We start from the raw sequence: 14,750 nt of genomic DNA, 5'->3' as shown, positions 1-14,750 counted from the left end.
CCAACGTCTTGCAGCATCAATACCCTCCCCATCACCCAAATACTGCTTCCCGCGGAGTGGATCCTTCTTTGGGCCAGACAGATCGGAGTTAAAAGGTACGTGATTAGTCTGTATGATGGATGAAGAAGAACAGTCCAATGAAGTTTTATAACCTCCTTCCAGGTGAGCAGACTTCTGTGAGGCTCTACATTGTCGTGGAGAACGGGAAGTTCGCTTGCATTTTTGTGGTGACAAACACGCTGAAGTCGTGTCCTCATTCTCCTGAGTGTAACACAATAAACTTCAGAGGCGATCGTTGCACCATGAGGGAGGACATCGGACAGAATAACCCCTTCAGAATCCCAGAAAACCATCACCGTGACTTTACCGGCTGAAATAGTTCAAATGCCAGAGGGTTCAATGAACCAGCTTCAAGCTGTCTCTCTACCATTCCACTCTCTAACGGCACGCGGGAAAAACGAGCACTAAAATTTTTCTGTGCGAGCTTTGATTTCTCTTATTTTATCGTGATGATCATTTCTCCCTATGTAGGTTGCTGCCAACAGAATGTTTTCGCAATCGGAGGAGAAAACTGGTGATTGAAATTTCGTGAGAAGATCCCGTCGCAACGAAAAACGCCTTTGTTTTAATGATTGCCACTCCAATTTACGTACCATGTCTGTGACACTATCTCCCCTATTTCGCGATAATACAAAACGAGCTGCCCTTCCTTGTACTTTTTCGATGTCATCCTGAAACTTCCCCTTCGAACATTAGTTAATTCATTACACGGCGGCGCTAACACGCTGCTTTCGTCTTCACTGTCATTTCTCAGTTTTTCTTTGGAGCCTAGTATTACGTTTTTCACACGCCATTATTGTCTCAATATTTCACACGATAACACAGAAAAGCACAATTTGAAGAGCAAAAATAAGAGAACACATTAACATAGCACTGAAAATAATATCTACTTAATTGCAAGCGCAGCTGCGAAATACTTCGTGCAAATCTACATGCATGCCACAACTGTTTTACTGTACAACAATGAAAGACTGCAGTTACAAAGGAGATTCTCTCTACAATTACGCGATAGCATTTCCCTTCACAGGAATTGCATACGGAATTTTCTTTTAAACTACTTGGTAATTTTTTTGGTAGAATAACTTCTTGTGGTGCACCACTTTAATTACATAAACATTGAGATGTGAATATACGTTTCTGCATGTGGGTTTGTCATGTTTAGATATAAGTTAATGCATTTGCTACTGCTGTTTACCAGGCATAGTGCTACTGAATTTCACTTTGTATTACTCTGTTAAGCCAGTTTTACTACTGATTTATTTTTCTTGTTGCTGCACATTGGCTCATATTAGTTGTAATGTTGCATTTGCTTGGTAATTTAGATTTACTGTAGCTTGCTTTGACAATTTCCATTTTTTTTCATTGCTGTTTGTATTAATTGTTTTGTGCTGCTGCATTGCCTCGTCTCTTAGTTTAGCATCTGAGCTCAGTAGATTTAAGTTAGCTTAAGATGGGGTAGGCTATATAAGAGAACGAGTTGTGATGAATTGGAAGAAATGCATTGAGAAGCCATAAGAAAATGGTTTGGCCAAAAAAGTATTTTGAAAGAGGATATGAACCAAAAAAGTAGGGTTTAGGGACAACAGGTTTAGGTAGGATTTTCTTGGAAATAAATGATGAGGTAAGATAATGGAAAATAAATAATGAGGTAAGGAATGTGTGAACATATAAATACGGAAAGCATGCTTGGATAGAATTTTTTTGGTGGAAAGAAATGTTGAAATAAGAGGAAAGATATATGGAATGAAGTTTTGGGGTGGACTGCAGTACCAAATGTCACACTGAAAACAAACCCTGTCCTGTATTTTTGTGTTATTACACTATGTGAATTTGTGTTTTTCCTGTCTTAATGTGTTTAGCTAATTAGAGTTATGTTGTAGAATTTTTCTGATGATATGTTATTTTCTTTGTAAAGATGTTTAGACACTATTTATTCTGTTTTGTTTTAATGCTCATTTGTGAAGTTGATGTTTCGAAAGTTATTCTGATCTTTTATGTATGTACTCATGTCATAATTCCTGTAACACTGATGTATATGTTTATTTCTATTCTTTTGTAAAGTCTATGTTACTACAAATGTTATCTGTACTGATTTGTTTTTAATGATGTATTTTGTACCATTATTATTGTATTCTCATGTTATAATATTGTAATTGACACCAGTTCATCAAATTAAGTAACTTGTAAGCATTCATTTCACTGCACACATTTCTGTTGGTCATAGTATATGCAAAATATGTGAAAAAAAGAGGACTGTTAGTGTTTGGACGTGTGCTGATAATTCAGCAAGGGACTGGTTAACAGCATTGCTGGTTCTAAGGACAATTCAAAAACTCTGTGAGTGCACAAGTGGTGGTTTATGGACTTGCTATATTCTACGCAAGACTCTTCGATGGTGATTGTGCACCTGCACAGTCGCAACAGATGGCTGTTGGCCGTCTCTACAAGGTCTACAGTGGGTCTGCACCTTTGATGACCCACCAATACCATTATTTCTACAAGTACTACAGTGTGTCTGCATCTCTGGTGGCCCACCAATACCGTAACCTCTACCAGGACTACAGTGGGTCTACTCTGTGATGACCTACCTACCAATATTCTTCAAAACTTCGACTGACTCTGCGGTGGGTTTGCTCTGTTGTGGCCCATTACCTGTCTGCATGTCAAGAGTCAGCACTGTCTTTCCGTTGGAAGGACAACACTACTTCTTCAAGACTGCATGGAAATCCACTACTTCCGTGTGCATTTTCTTTTACTGCTCAGACTTTGAGAAAAACACTGCTATTTTACTGTGATGAATGATCAGGACTGTCTTTATGGACTGTGAGAAAATTTTTGCTTTTGACCAACATTCTATCAATAAGTGTGTGCATTTGATATCTTTGTTATTGTAATTATGAAAAATTTTATCAAATCATTATTGGCCACTGCCCAAAACAATTTGTAAAATTTTTTGTGGGGAGCGTGGGGGCTACGTAAGTAGGCTGTTTAGGTTTTCTTATTGGTAACGCCACGTAGCGCTCTGTATGAAAAATCACTGGCTGTGCTGTGTGCAGTCTGTGGCTAGTTTGCATTGTTGTCTGCCATTGTAGTGTTGGGCAGCCGGATGTTAACAGGGCGTAGCGTTGCGCAGTTGGAGGTGAGCCGCCAGCAGTGGTGGATGTGGGGAGAGAAATGGCGGAGTTTTGAAATTTGTAAGACTGGATGTCATGAACTGCTATGTATATTATGACTTTTCAACACTATTAAGGTAAATATATTGTTTGTTCTCTATCAAAATCTTTCATTTGCTAACTATGCCTATCAGTAGTTTGAATCTTTTATTTAGCTGGCAGTAGTGGCGCTCGCTGTATTGCAGTAGTTCGAGTAACGAAGATTTTTGGTGAGGTAAGTGATTTGTGAAAGGTATAGGTTAACGTTAGTCAGGGCCATTCTTTTGGAGGGATTTTTGAAAGTCAGATTGCGTTGCGCTAAAAGTATTGTCACTTTAGTGAATGTTTGAGTACGTTCAGTTTTGCTCAGCTGTTTGAAAAGCAAATAATGTAAGAGGTTTATCAGCACAGTAATTCAGAAATTGTTCTAAGGGGAAGTTTCAATCCGTCAGTCCCACCTGATGCGGATCCCACACCGCACAGCAATACTCCAAAATATGGCGGACAAGCGTGGTTAAGCAGTCTCTGTAGTAGACCTGTTGCACCTTCTAAGTGTTCTGCCAATGAATCGCCTTCAGATTTGTGTGACTTATCGCGTAATCGAAATTTAGCTGATTTCTTTTAGTAATCATGTGAATAACTTCCCACCATACATATATCTTATCTAAATCGTTTTGCAAGTCGTTTTGATCATCTGATGACTTTACAAGACGGTAAATGACAGCATCATCTGCAAACAGTCTAAGACGGCTACTCAGATTGTCTCCTACGTCGTTAATATAGATCAGGAACAATAGAGGGCCTATAAAACTTCCTTCGGGAACGCCGGATATTACTTCTGTTTTACTCGATGACTTTCCGTCTATTACTACGAACTGTGACTTTTCTGACAGGAAATCACGAATCCAGTCGCACAACTGAGGCAATACTCCGTAGGCACGCAGTTTGGTTAGCAGACGCTTGTGAGGAACGGTGTCGAAAGCCTTCTGGAAATCTAAAAATATGGGATAAATCTGACATCCCCTGTCGATAGCACTTATTACTTCATGAGTATAAAGAGCTAGTAGTGTTTCACAAGAACGATATTTCCATATTTCGAACTTATGTAGAACTTTGCCAATCTTGGGGATTTTGTGTTCTTGTAAATTTGGCATGCTTTTTTCGTTGCTTCTGCAACAACGATCTGACCCGTTTGTTAAATGCCCCTCGTATTTATATGGTGTGACGAGCTCAAGAAATTTGCGACAAATTTTGTAAAAGGATACTGTCGGGTTTCTTCCGTTTTCTGTGGGAATTATCTAACCTTTATCCGCACTTAACGAGAGGAGACATTCTTTACAGCAAGTGGAAAGTATTTCAGAACGTATCTGCATTTTCTCACGATCGCGTTGCTACGACGCTTTCCTGTAGACGACACAATCGTGAAAGGATAAACTGACACTGCAACTGATCTAACCCGACAATTTTTTTATGTATATTGAGGACATTACGGGCCGTATTACGCTTTCTTGGGCATAACGATGTTACTTTCCTTTCTGTTTGAACATTCACAGCTATGTAACTTACTGGATTCTGTAGTGAATTTTCCATCGATCGAAGTTCTCATCGAAAATTTGCAGGGAGATACTCCATATAAACATATCTCGGATATTAGCCAATGATGTGGTTCAGTGTCTATCGCGCTTCATAAATCTAGGAAGACTGAACTCTCTGCAAACTGCATCTACTGCTTGAAAGATTCCGTTTAGAAATAAAGGAAGCTGTATTTCACACGAGTCTTCGGACGTAAACTATGATCTTCGTATCAGATGTTACGTAATTTCACGTAGTGGAAACAGTTTTCTGTGAAGCGACCTTCGTTTAAGTTTTAGCTTATTCTGTAAATCTGCCAGTTTCGTGTTCAGGAACAATGCTTTCAATTCTATTGTACTTAAAGTTTGCGAATGGTATAATCTTGATCTGTCCGCGATCAGGCGTTAATAGTTGCCTTCATCTACTCTGAGGCTTTGTTGCTCAATGTGCTTTTAGAGAAAGTTTTGAAATATTCATTTTTGCAGATACTAAATACACACACAGTAGCTTTCAGCAGCGGTTTTAGAAATTAATTCAAGAGAACTTTAATCTTTTGGAACAATAAACATGGTGAATGATACTTAAGTTTTTGAGAGAATCATATCTGTATTCGTAGTTAATTTCAGAGACTGGTCACCAATACACTTTGCTAGGCTAATTCATGTAGTAATTAGAGCAGTATTAATGCCACCAAGCATTCAAAGATCATTAAATAAACCTAGACATTCGCATTGTCACAATGTGTGTTGGGTAGTAGGCGTATCTAGTGCAATAGTGTCTAAGGTGAGCCGTCGTACACAATCTGCCGTAGAAAATTATCAACGAAGGGTAATAATAGCTGTAAACGAGTACTCTGGAGTAGTCACCGCCAACTACTGAAAAGGATCGTCACAGTGATAATTAAAGTGTTGTCAGGAATCAAGAAACACCTCATAAATACGTTCTCCGCAACCACGAACGACGTGAATTCCAGAAACGAAACAGTTGCAGACTTTTAGCTATCGTTCGGTTGAAATTTCACTCCACTAACCACTTGCAGCTGAAATAGAATAACACCATTGGAGGAGACCTCATCCATCTTTTAATCGATAAATGGTTAATGTATGTGAATAATCCTGTATCCCCGATGATAATTATGCACCAGACTGTTTCCTAGCTTTTAATATGGAGGTGACTCTGTGATAAGTTGAATAAAAGTTATGTGCTATGCCGTCATTTATAATATTACTGTCCCATGGACGTATTACGGCCTAGGTTTACATGAATATTTCAGGTGCTTAAGTGCTTCATACCTTTTAAGTAATGTCCTGTGGCAACGGTGCCTATCTGAAAATCACCTGTATCGCATTAACACGTGTGTTGAGATATGGTATGATGAACGTATGAATAAACGTCCAAACCTTACCCGGCCTTTCCCAAGATCCCGAACTCAATATTAGTGAGAGTCTGTGGTAGATTTCACTACATGAGATTTAATGTATATTTCTCTTACTTCATAGCTGATGCGTCCAAGTAGCGAATCGCAAACGAATGCTAAAAATGGCATCACGTAGTATATCCATCCATCGCGCAATGGACTGTAGCTGTATGAGAGCTAAATGTGATCCAGAGCAGTCTAAGGTAAGATAATCAGGTAATTACATTGTTTTATTGTGGCAATCTGTGTAACATAAAATATTTCGCTACCTCCATTCATACACGCAAGTCACCATGAGCTGTATGGTGGACTGTGCATAGTGAATGAGTGTTATTTTAGTCTCAGCTTTCTCCGTTAAAAGAGGCGATGGTTCCACCAGGACTGTCTTATTCGAATAATATGTTTCTTTCTTTCTTTCTTTTTTTTTTTTTTTTTGTTCGTTGCGTTTTGTCTGGGTGGACGTCACAAGACATCCGTTCAAGTTGATCGTTGATTCCTTTTACTCAGTTTTTTATTACAGAGGGCGAGGAGCCCCTCTGACCGAACATGCTGAGCTACCGTGCCGGCGATCCATTGAGCCACCGAGAGTACAGAGTACAGTGCGACTGCAGGGACTACGTCGCGCACGCCTCCCGCGAGACCCACAGTCTCACCTTGTATGTCCACACACTATATTCCTAGTGTCAAACCCCAACACACTCATTACTCGTGGAAGACATTCTTACCAAGTCCCATATGAGTTCGGGGAATATGTTTGCATCCGCACAGAAGAAGGTCATGGCTGGTATTGCCGGAACTATATGCATATGTGGATATGGTGTCTGTTCTTTCGGAAGCGGGAGGCGTGAGCAGATAGTCCCTGCAGTCGCACCGTTCTCCGTGCAATCGGCGGCTCACATGGAAAGAGCGTATGTCATGTAAGGAGAAGATCCAGGGATCGAGTCCCGGTAGGGACACACATTTTCACCTGTCCCCGGTGATATATATCAACGCCCGTCAGCAGCTGAAGGTATTAAATTAAATATTATTTCGTTCTAGACGGCTGCAGGTCATCAATGGTGATCATATAAGTGTACTGGCCGATTTCGATCACATTGCCCTTATCAAGTGTAACGTACATGTAATCATACACAAAGTGCTCAGCAGCAGTCCGAATAGCTTGTAAAGAGGTTGCAGGAGAAAGTTGTGCTGAGAAATAATTGTTAAGAAAAAACTGGGTACGCTCCGCCTTTCAGAGTTATTTAACACTGAAGTTATCAAATCAGGAGTCGCGCGAGCTACTTCAAGCACCTGTCAGAGGCAGTGTCGCCAAACTTTTTCTTAGTTTCGTTTCCTCAAACTGAACAAACTTAGCTTTTGTTGATCCACCTTAAATTTATCACGTCTGAACAGTCAAATTATAACTAGTAAAGAGCATTTCAACAAGTGGTAACTCACGGACCCACAGACATCTGCGTATTAACTCATTATAGCGGGTGCCAGTGTCTGAATTTGAGCGCGCAACTCCTCATTGGCTAACTTCGGTGCTAAATAATTCAGCAACGGCGCAGCGTATCGAAGTTTGATCTTAACAACTATTCCCCAATACAATCTCCCCTGCAACGCCCTTACAAGCTTTTCAGACTGTTCCTGACAATCCTGCCGGCCGGAGTGGCCGAGCGGTTCTAGGCGCTTCAGTCTGGAACCGCGCGACCGCGACGGTCGCAAGTTCGAATCCTGCCTCGGTAATGGATGTGTGTGATATCCTTAGGTTAGATAGGTTTAAGTAGTTCTAAGTTCTAGGGGACTGATGACCTCAGATGTTGAGACCCATAGTGCTCAGAGCCATTTGAACCATTTGAACCTGACAATCCTGTGTCCGAAATATTCATATAATTGATTCGCCTTGATGCATAATGGATCAGCCTTCTTCAGGGTGGATGCACAAGTACGTCTGACCTCCTGCGGGAATCTCAGAGTAGCGGGCATGGAGGGATGGACACGGACTGGGGATATGTGGCGCTCGGTGGGAACCTGGGTCGACCGTGAGGCATGCTGAGGTAGTCCGCCCAGTTGCGCTGAGCAGTATGTCCTTGGAGGCGCAGTACTTAACGCACCTGCTTGGTAAGCAAGAGATTCTTTACACTGAATTAATCCTGGTGTTGTAGAGTTTATCATGACCAACACTCGGATAGCAGGACTATGCGTCAGGTACCGGGTTTCACTCCCAGACATCTCCTCATGCAATAAGGCCATGTGAAACTGTTGTTGGTGACTCAAAAATTGCATTGGGATCAGTAGTACGAGAGGTATAGGCTATTTATTAGGTTGGTATATAAGTTTTTGTTTTGCATGTAGGTATTGGGGTTGCTATAGGTTCATTTATCGATTATCATCTTTTATTTATAGTTCACTGTTGATATATGAGATAAAATATTGTCGTTTCGACACAGTGAGGGAAACTGTCGACGTCGTAGAATGAATGCCAAGAGGAAATACCGAGCGAGGTGGCGCAGTGGATAGCACACTGGATTTGCATTCGGGAGGATGACGGTTCAAACCCGCCTTCGACCATCCTGATTTAGTTTTTCCGTGGTTTCCCTAAATCCCTTCAGGCAAATTCCGGGATGGTTCCTTTGAAAGAGCACGGCCGGCTTCCTTCCCCCTCCTTCCCTCATCCGATGGGACCGATGACGTCGCTGTTTGGTCCCCTCCCCAAATTCACCAACCAACCACGTGGAAATACCGGAACGCTTCCGACATATTCTTCTGTTTGCGTTCAGTAGAGTGCAGACAACCAGAAACATTTGCGCTGTGTATGGGAATAATGCCACTGGACAGAGAACATCAAGAAAACAGTTTTCTCGTTTTAAGGAGAATCGTTTGGCATCAGGAACTCTCCACGTTCAGGAAGATTTTCAGGGTTTGATGAAGATCGTTTAAACGCATTAACCCACAATAATTTACGTCAGTGTACTCGGTAACTGACAAATGTGATGAACTGTGATCGTACGACATTGTCAAAAATCGGGTGTATGTGTGCCGCATGCTCTAAGCCAAAATCAGTGGGTGGCGATTTGTGCATCTCTGCTTACTCTTCATCTATTGGCTAGTGAAAAACACCGACCGTTTCTATCCTGTATCGTTAATGGTGACGGGAAATGGTATCTTTATTTTAACATAAGGAAACATAAACAAAGTAACAACTTCCCGTGCAAAGACCTGCGCACATTCACAATAAACAATCTTATGCATCTGGTGGAACAGCGATGGTGTGATGTACTATGAACTGCTTCCCCGAGGTCGAATCATCACTGCTGACTGTTATTGTCAACAAATGAGGCGTCTACAGACGCAATCCGGAAGCAACAACGAGGAAGGATGAGTGCAGTGATGTTACTCCACGATAACACCCTCCCGTATTCTGCTCGTGTGACAAAAACACTATTCGGGATTTGGGTTAGGAAACCATTTCGTACCCACCTTATTCATCTGATCTTGGGCCGCCAGATTTTCACATTTTCCGTTCGATATCGAACAACCTTCTAGGAACTTCCTTCCCGAATGACAAAGCACTCCGAACGTGGCTCGACGAGCTCTTCGCCTCCAAATCGCGTGATACCTACAGTCGTGGAATCGAAAAGTTACCCCAGTATTGCCAGATTGAGAATATATTATTGATGAGTAAATTTTATGTTATATGTCTCTGTTGTGTTCATTAAACTTATGGAAAAACGCTACGTACTTATGCACCAACTCAATAATTGTACTGGGCTTCTCCCTCACCAATAAAATAAACCAATAAAAAAGTCATTAACGGGAGGAATACTGGCAAAGAAAAAAGGCTAGGATCTGAACAGCGCTCGTCATGAATAGGAGTCCAATGTTTTATTACTACGTCATTACAGTCCGTCTCTCACCACAGACGCTTATAATGTAAAGATACGTACACACATACACGCGCATGCGCGAAAAAGGGAAATGATGTCAATACACACAAAAGAAGAAATTCCGTTCAAGAAGGAGACTGAACAACCGTGCGAAATCTCTGAGCCGGCCGGAGTGACCGTGCGGTTCTAGGCGCTACAGTTGGAACCGCGAGACCGCTACGGTCGCAGGTTCGAATCCTGCCTCGGGCATGGATGTGTGTGATGTCCTTAGGTTGGTTAGGTTTAAGTAGTTCTAAGTTCTAGGGGACTGATGACCTCATAAGTTAAGTTCCATAGTGCTCAGAGCCATTTGAACCACTTTTTGAAATCTCTGAGCCAATTATTCCACACGACTTCCTGTTCATGGCCTGATGATGCAGTGCCAGAATGTGTTGTTGTATCATTGTGGCAGTGTAACTTTGATACATTGCTGTTTACGAACTCTGGGTCCACACACATAGCAGTATGAACACTTTCTCAGTAGAAATTTAACGTTTCTGTTTCTCGCATGATACTGGTACCATAGAAGACATGAAACTCGTTGGCTGTTAACGTGCCGACGTACTTCATAAATTAATCTCTATTAAGGTCCCACACGCCATAAAAGCGTAATGCACTATGGGATCATTTCTGGACATTAAAACCTTTCGCCTTTATGATGGCTTGCCAACGGCCTTGCCACAGTGGTAACACCGTTTCCCGACAGTTCACGGAAGTTAAGCTCTCTCTGGCTGGGCTAGCTCTTCGATGGGTGACCATCCGGTCTGCCGAGTGCTGATGGCAAGCGGGGTACACTCAGCCCTCGTGAGGCAAACTGAAGAGCTACTTGACTGAGAAGTAGCAGCTCCGGTCTCGTGAACTGACATACGATCGGGAGAGTGGTGTGCTGACCACATGCCTCTCTGTATCCGCATCCAGTGATGCCTGTGGGCTGCCAGCTGTCGGTACCGTTGGGCCTTCATGGCCTGTTCCGGCGGAGATTTTTTTATGGCGGCTTTAACCCTTCTGGGAAAACTTTCAACGAGATGTCTGAATGTCTGTGCAGGAACGGCAGCCCATTCTTCCTCAATAGCCGAAACGAGAGAAGGTAGTGGTATTGGACGCTGGTGTCTGGGCCAACCTCAGTCGTTTTACTCATCCCAAAGGTGTTCCTTTGGGTTTATGTCTGGAATCTGGGCAAGGCATTCCATTTTCGCAACGTTATTGTCCAAAACGTATTGCCTCACACTACTGCACTATGTCAGGGCGCATTGTCGTACTGATACAAACAATCATAGTCGCCGAACTGTTCCTCTATTATACGCAATGCTGTAAAATGTGTTCATATTCTCCCATACTTAACAGTTTCAGCACGATAAGGGGACCACACCACACCAACGAAGAATACCCCATATCGTAACACAGTCTCCTTCGTACTTCATTGTTGGCACTACACTGATGGCACGTATCATTGTCCAGGCATTCGCCGAACCCATACTCTTCCATTGGACTGCCACGGGATATAACATGAGTCAACACTACAAATCACTTGTTTTCAGTCATACACTGTCCTGTGGCGACGCCCTTACACCACACCAAGTGTCGCTTAGCACCGGCTACTGATATGTGAGGTTTATGAGAAGCTGCTATACCACTGTACCACATTGTTTTTAGCCCCCTAAACACAGTCATTATGCTATATGGACTGCCGTTACAGCTTTGGAACTCACAAGTGATTCCTTCCGCTGATTCGTGCAAATTTTACAAACACCGTCTGTAAAGCCTGAAGGTCCCTGTCCGTCGGTGCACTATGTATGTCTGCTCTCGGTTTGGCTGTATTTGTTCTTTCACGTTTCCACTTCAAAATCACGAACGGTCAACTTTGGAGGCCTGACGGATTTGCTGTTGGGGTGGCTCACGTTCGAATTCACTGAGCTATACTGACCGATCTGTTCTTCTTTACGAGTAGTCTGCAAAATTCCGAATAGATCGGTGAGGTAAAGATCGTTGTCTAAATGCAAAGTGATTTTATTAACCCAATATTGCACGTTTTTGGGTGTACCAGCATCTTTTAAAATAAAATAAATCACACAACTACATATGAAATAAAAATAGTTTACAAAACCAACATAGGCATACAATAAAAACATTAAAATCATGAGACGTATCCTGGAGCTTCAAGTAACCAATGGACATAATAGTTACATGTTATACTGGTAACAAACACGAGTAAGATTATAAAAGTGGGTATGCCGCTCTACAGCAACATCGTATGAATTTCATACGACTTACAAACAACATTAAACCAAGAGAATTCAAAGCAATTCACAATAAAAGTGAGAAAAGTTTACAGAAGATAAGCGTAATTTAAAATAATTACACAGCATAATTTACAGCATTCCCGGTGTGTCTATTGACGAGGATACACGTGCTGGACCCCAGAGGGTGTTGTATGTAAAAGTACGACGCTACATAGTGGCACAGTTTTAATTGGTGGTATATACAAGTATAATACTTAAAAAGTAAGGGCATTCACTATAAAAAATAAGCATGGCTTGCTAAAACAAATAACATGAACAGTACAGTTCTCTACCTGTTCTAAACAAAAAGTAGCGTACCTAAATGCTAATAAAGTCTCATGTGCTGCATGGCGTAAATAGTTACAAAGAATTAAACATTTACTGCTGAAATATTAGCACAACAAAACAAAATAAGAAACTTTATAGAAACATGTACAACTGAAATTAACCATAATAATCAGAACAGACACTGTGTAACATTTTAGGTATACAAACAAGACAATATTAAAACGACCAGAGGTTCCTGGTCAAGACTAAAAATGAAAGCCGTATACATAACTACACTGGTGTCCAAAATAAAACCAACAAACAGAAATTTTGCAAGGTTGCTTCTATTTTTCCGCAAAACAGTATAATCAGATGATAGTAAAGTAGAAACAATATAAAGAAAACAGAACGTAAACTCAGAGCGAGGTGGCGCAGTGGTTAGCATACTGCACGTGCATTCGCAAGGAAGACGGTTCAAACCCGCATCTGGCCATCTGATTTAGGCTTTCCGTGATTTGCCTTAATCAAATGCCAAGATGATTTCTTTGGAAGGGCACCGGTGGACAAAAAAAGTTTTTCAGTTTTTGCCAACATTAGGAATTTACACACACATTTCGACAACTGGTTAATGTGCTCAATATGGGGTGTGACCACCTTGGCAGAAATACAGACGTAACAAACGACGGGGCATGCTGTGAATGACGTCATCAATGTCATGGAGAGGCAATAACGCCCATTCTTCCTGCGGAGCTGCACGCAAGTCTTGGGGATGGGTTGGTGGATGCTGACGTGATGCAACCCGTGTCTCTAGTGCATCCCATAGGATTCAAATCGAGTGAGCGAGTAGGCCATGCCATGCGTGCAATATCTTACGTTTCCAGGAAAACATCAACCACACGTGCTCTATGAGGTCGAGCATTATCGTCCAGCAATACTAAGACCTGATGAGATGGGGCATTGCCATTCATAATAAATCCAATGTCATTTAGGAACATGGAGTCCAACAATGGCTGCAAATGGTCTCCAAGTAGCCGAACATAAACATTTCCAGTCAATGATCAGCTCAGCTGGACCAGAGGACCCAGTCCATTCCATGTAAACACAGCCCACACCATTATGGAGGCGCCACCAGCCTGCACAGTGCCTTGTTGACAACGTGGGTCCACGGCTTCGTGGCATCTGCACCACACTGTAACCCTATCATCAGCTGCTACCAACTGAAATGGGGACTCATCTGACCAGGACATGGTTTTCCAGTCATCTAGGATCCAACCGATAAAGTCACGAGCCCAGGAGAGCCGCTGCAGGCAGTGTCGAGCTGTTAGCAAAGGCACTCGTATGGGGTGTCTGGTGTCGCAGCCTATTAACGCCAAATTTCGCAGCACTGTCGTAACGGACACGTTCGTCGTACGTTATGTGTCACATTGATTTCTGCGGTTATTTCACACAGTGTTGCTGGTCTGTTAGCACTGACAACTCTACGTGAATGCCGCTGTTCTCGGTCGTTAAGAGAAGTCCCTCGGCCATAGTGTTGTCCGTGGCAAGAGGCTATGCCTGAAATTTTGTATTCTCGGCACACTCTTGACACTATAGATCTCATAATATCGAATTCCCTAACAATTTCCGAAATAGAATGTCCCATGCCTCTAGCTTTCAAAGTCTGTTAGTACCAGTCGTGCGCCTATAATCACGGCGGACACCCTTTCACATGAATCAGGTGAATCCCTTTTATAACTTGTGTAAACGATACTACCGCCATCTGTATATATGCATATCGCTGTCCCATGACTTGTGTCACTTCAGTGTAATTGATATGATGGCGCTATACAGCGCCTCCCCCACTTTTGCTACGCCATCTGGTGTTCAACATTTGTGTAGTTGTTTAATGATCAATAATCTCTTATCAGTCTGCTCATGTGTTTTACCAATATAACGTAACTGTTATGTCCACTGGTTACTTGAAGTTACAGGGTACGTGTCGTTTTATGATTGTGACTGTTTTATTAGACGTATATGACACTATTGTAGCCGATTTTTATTTCATATACTGTTCTGCGATTTATTATATTTTAACGGATGAAACGCGTAATGCCGG

Source organism: Schistocerca piceifrons, chromosome X (genome assembly GCF_021461385.2).
Source record: "Schistocerca piceifrons isolate TAMUIC-IGC-003096 chromosome X, iqSchPice1.1, whole genome shotgun sequence".
In the NCBI taxonomy this organism is placed as follows: domain Eukaryota; kingdom Metazoa; phylum Arthropoda; class Insecta; order Orthoptera; family Acrididae; genus Schistocerca; species Schistocerca piceifrons.
The sequence above is the reverse complement of the archived record's forward strand: the minus strand, read 5'-3'. Positions refer to the sequence as shown.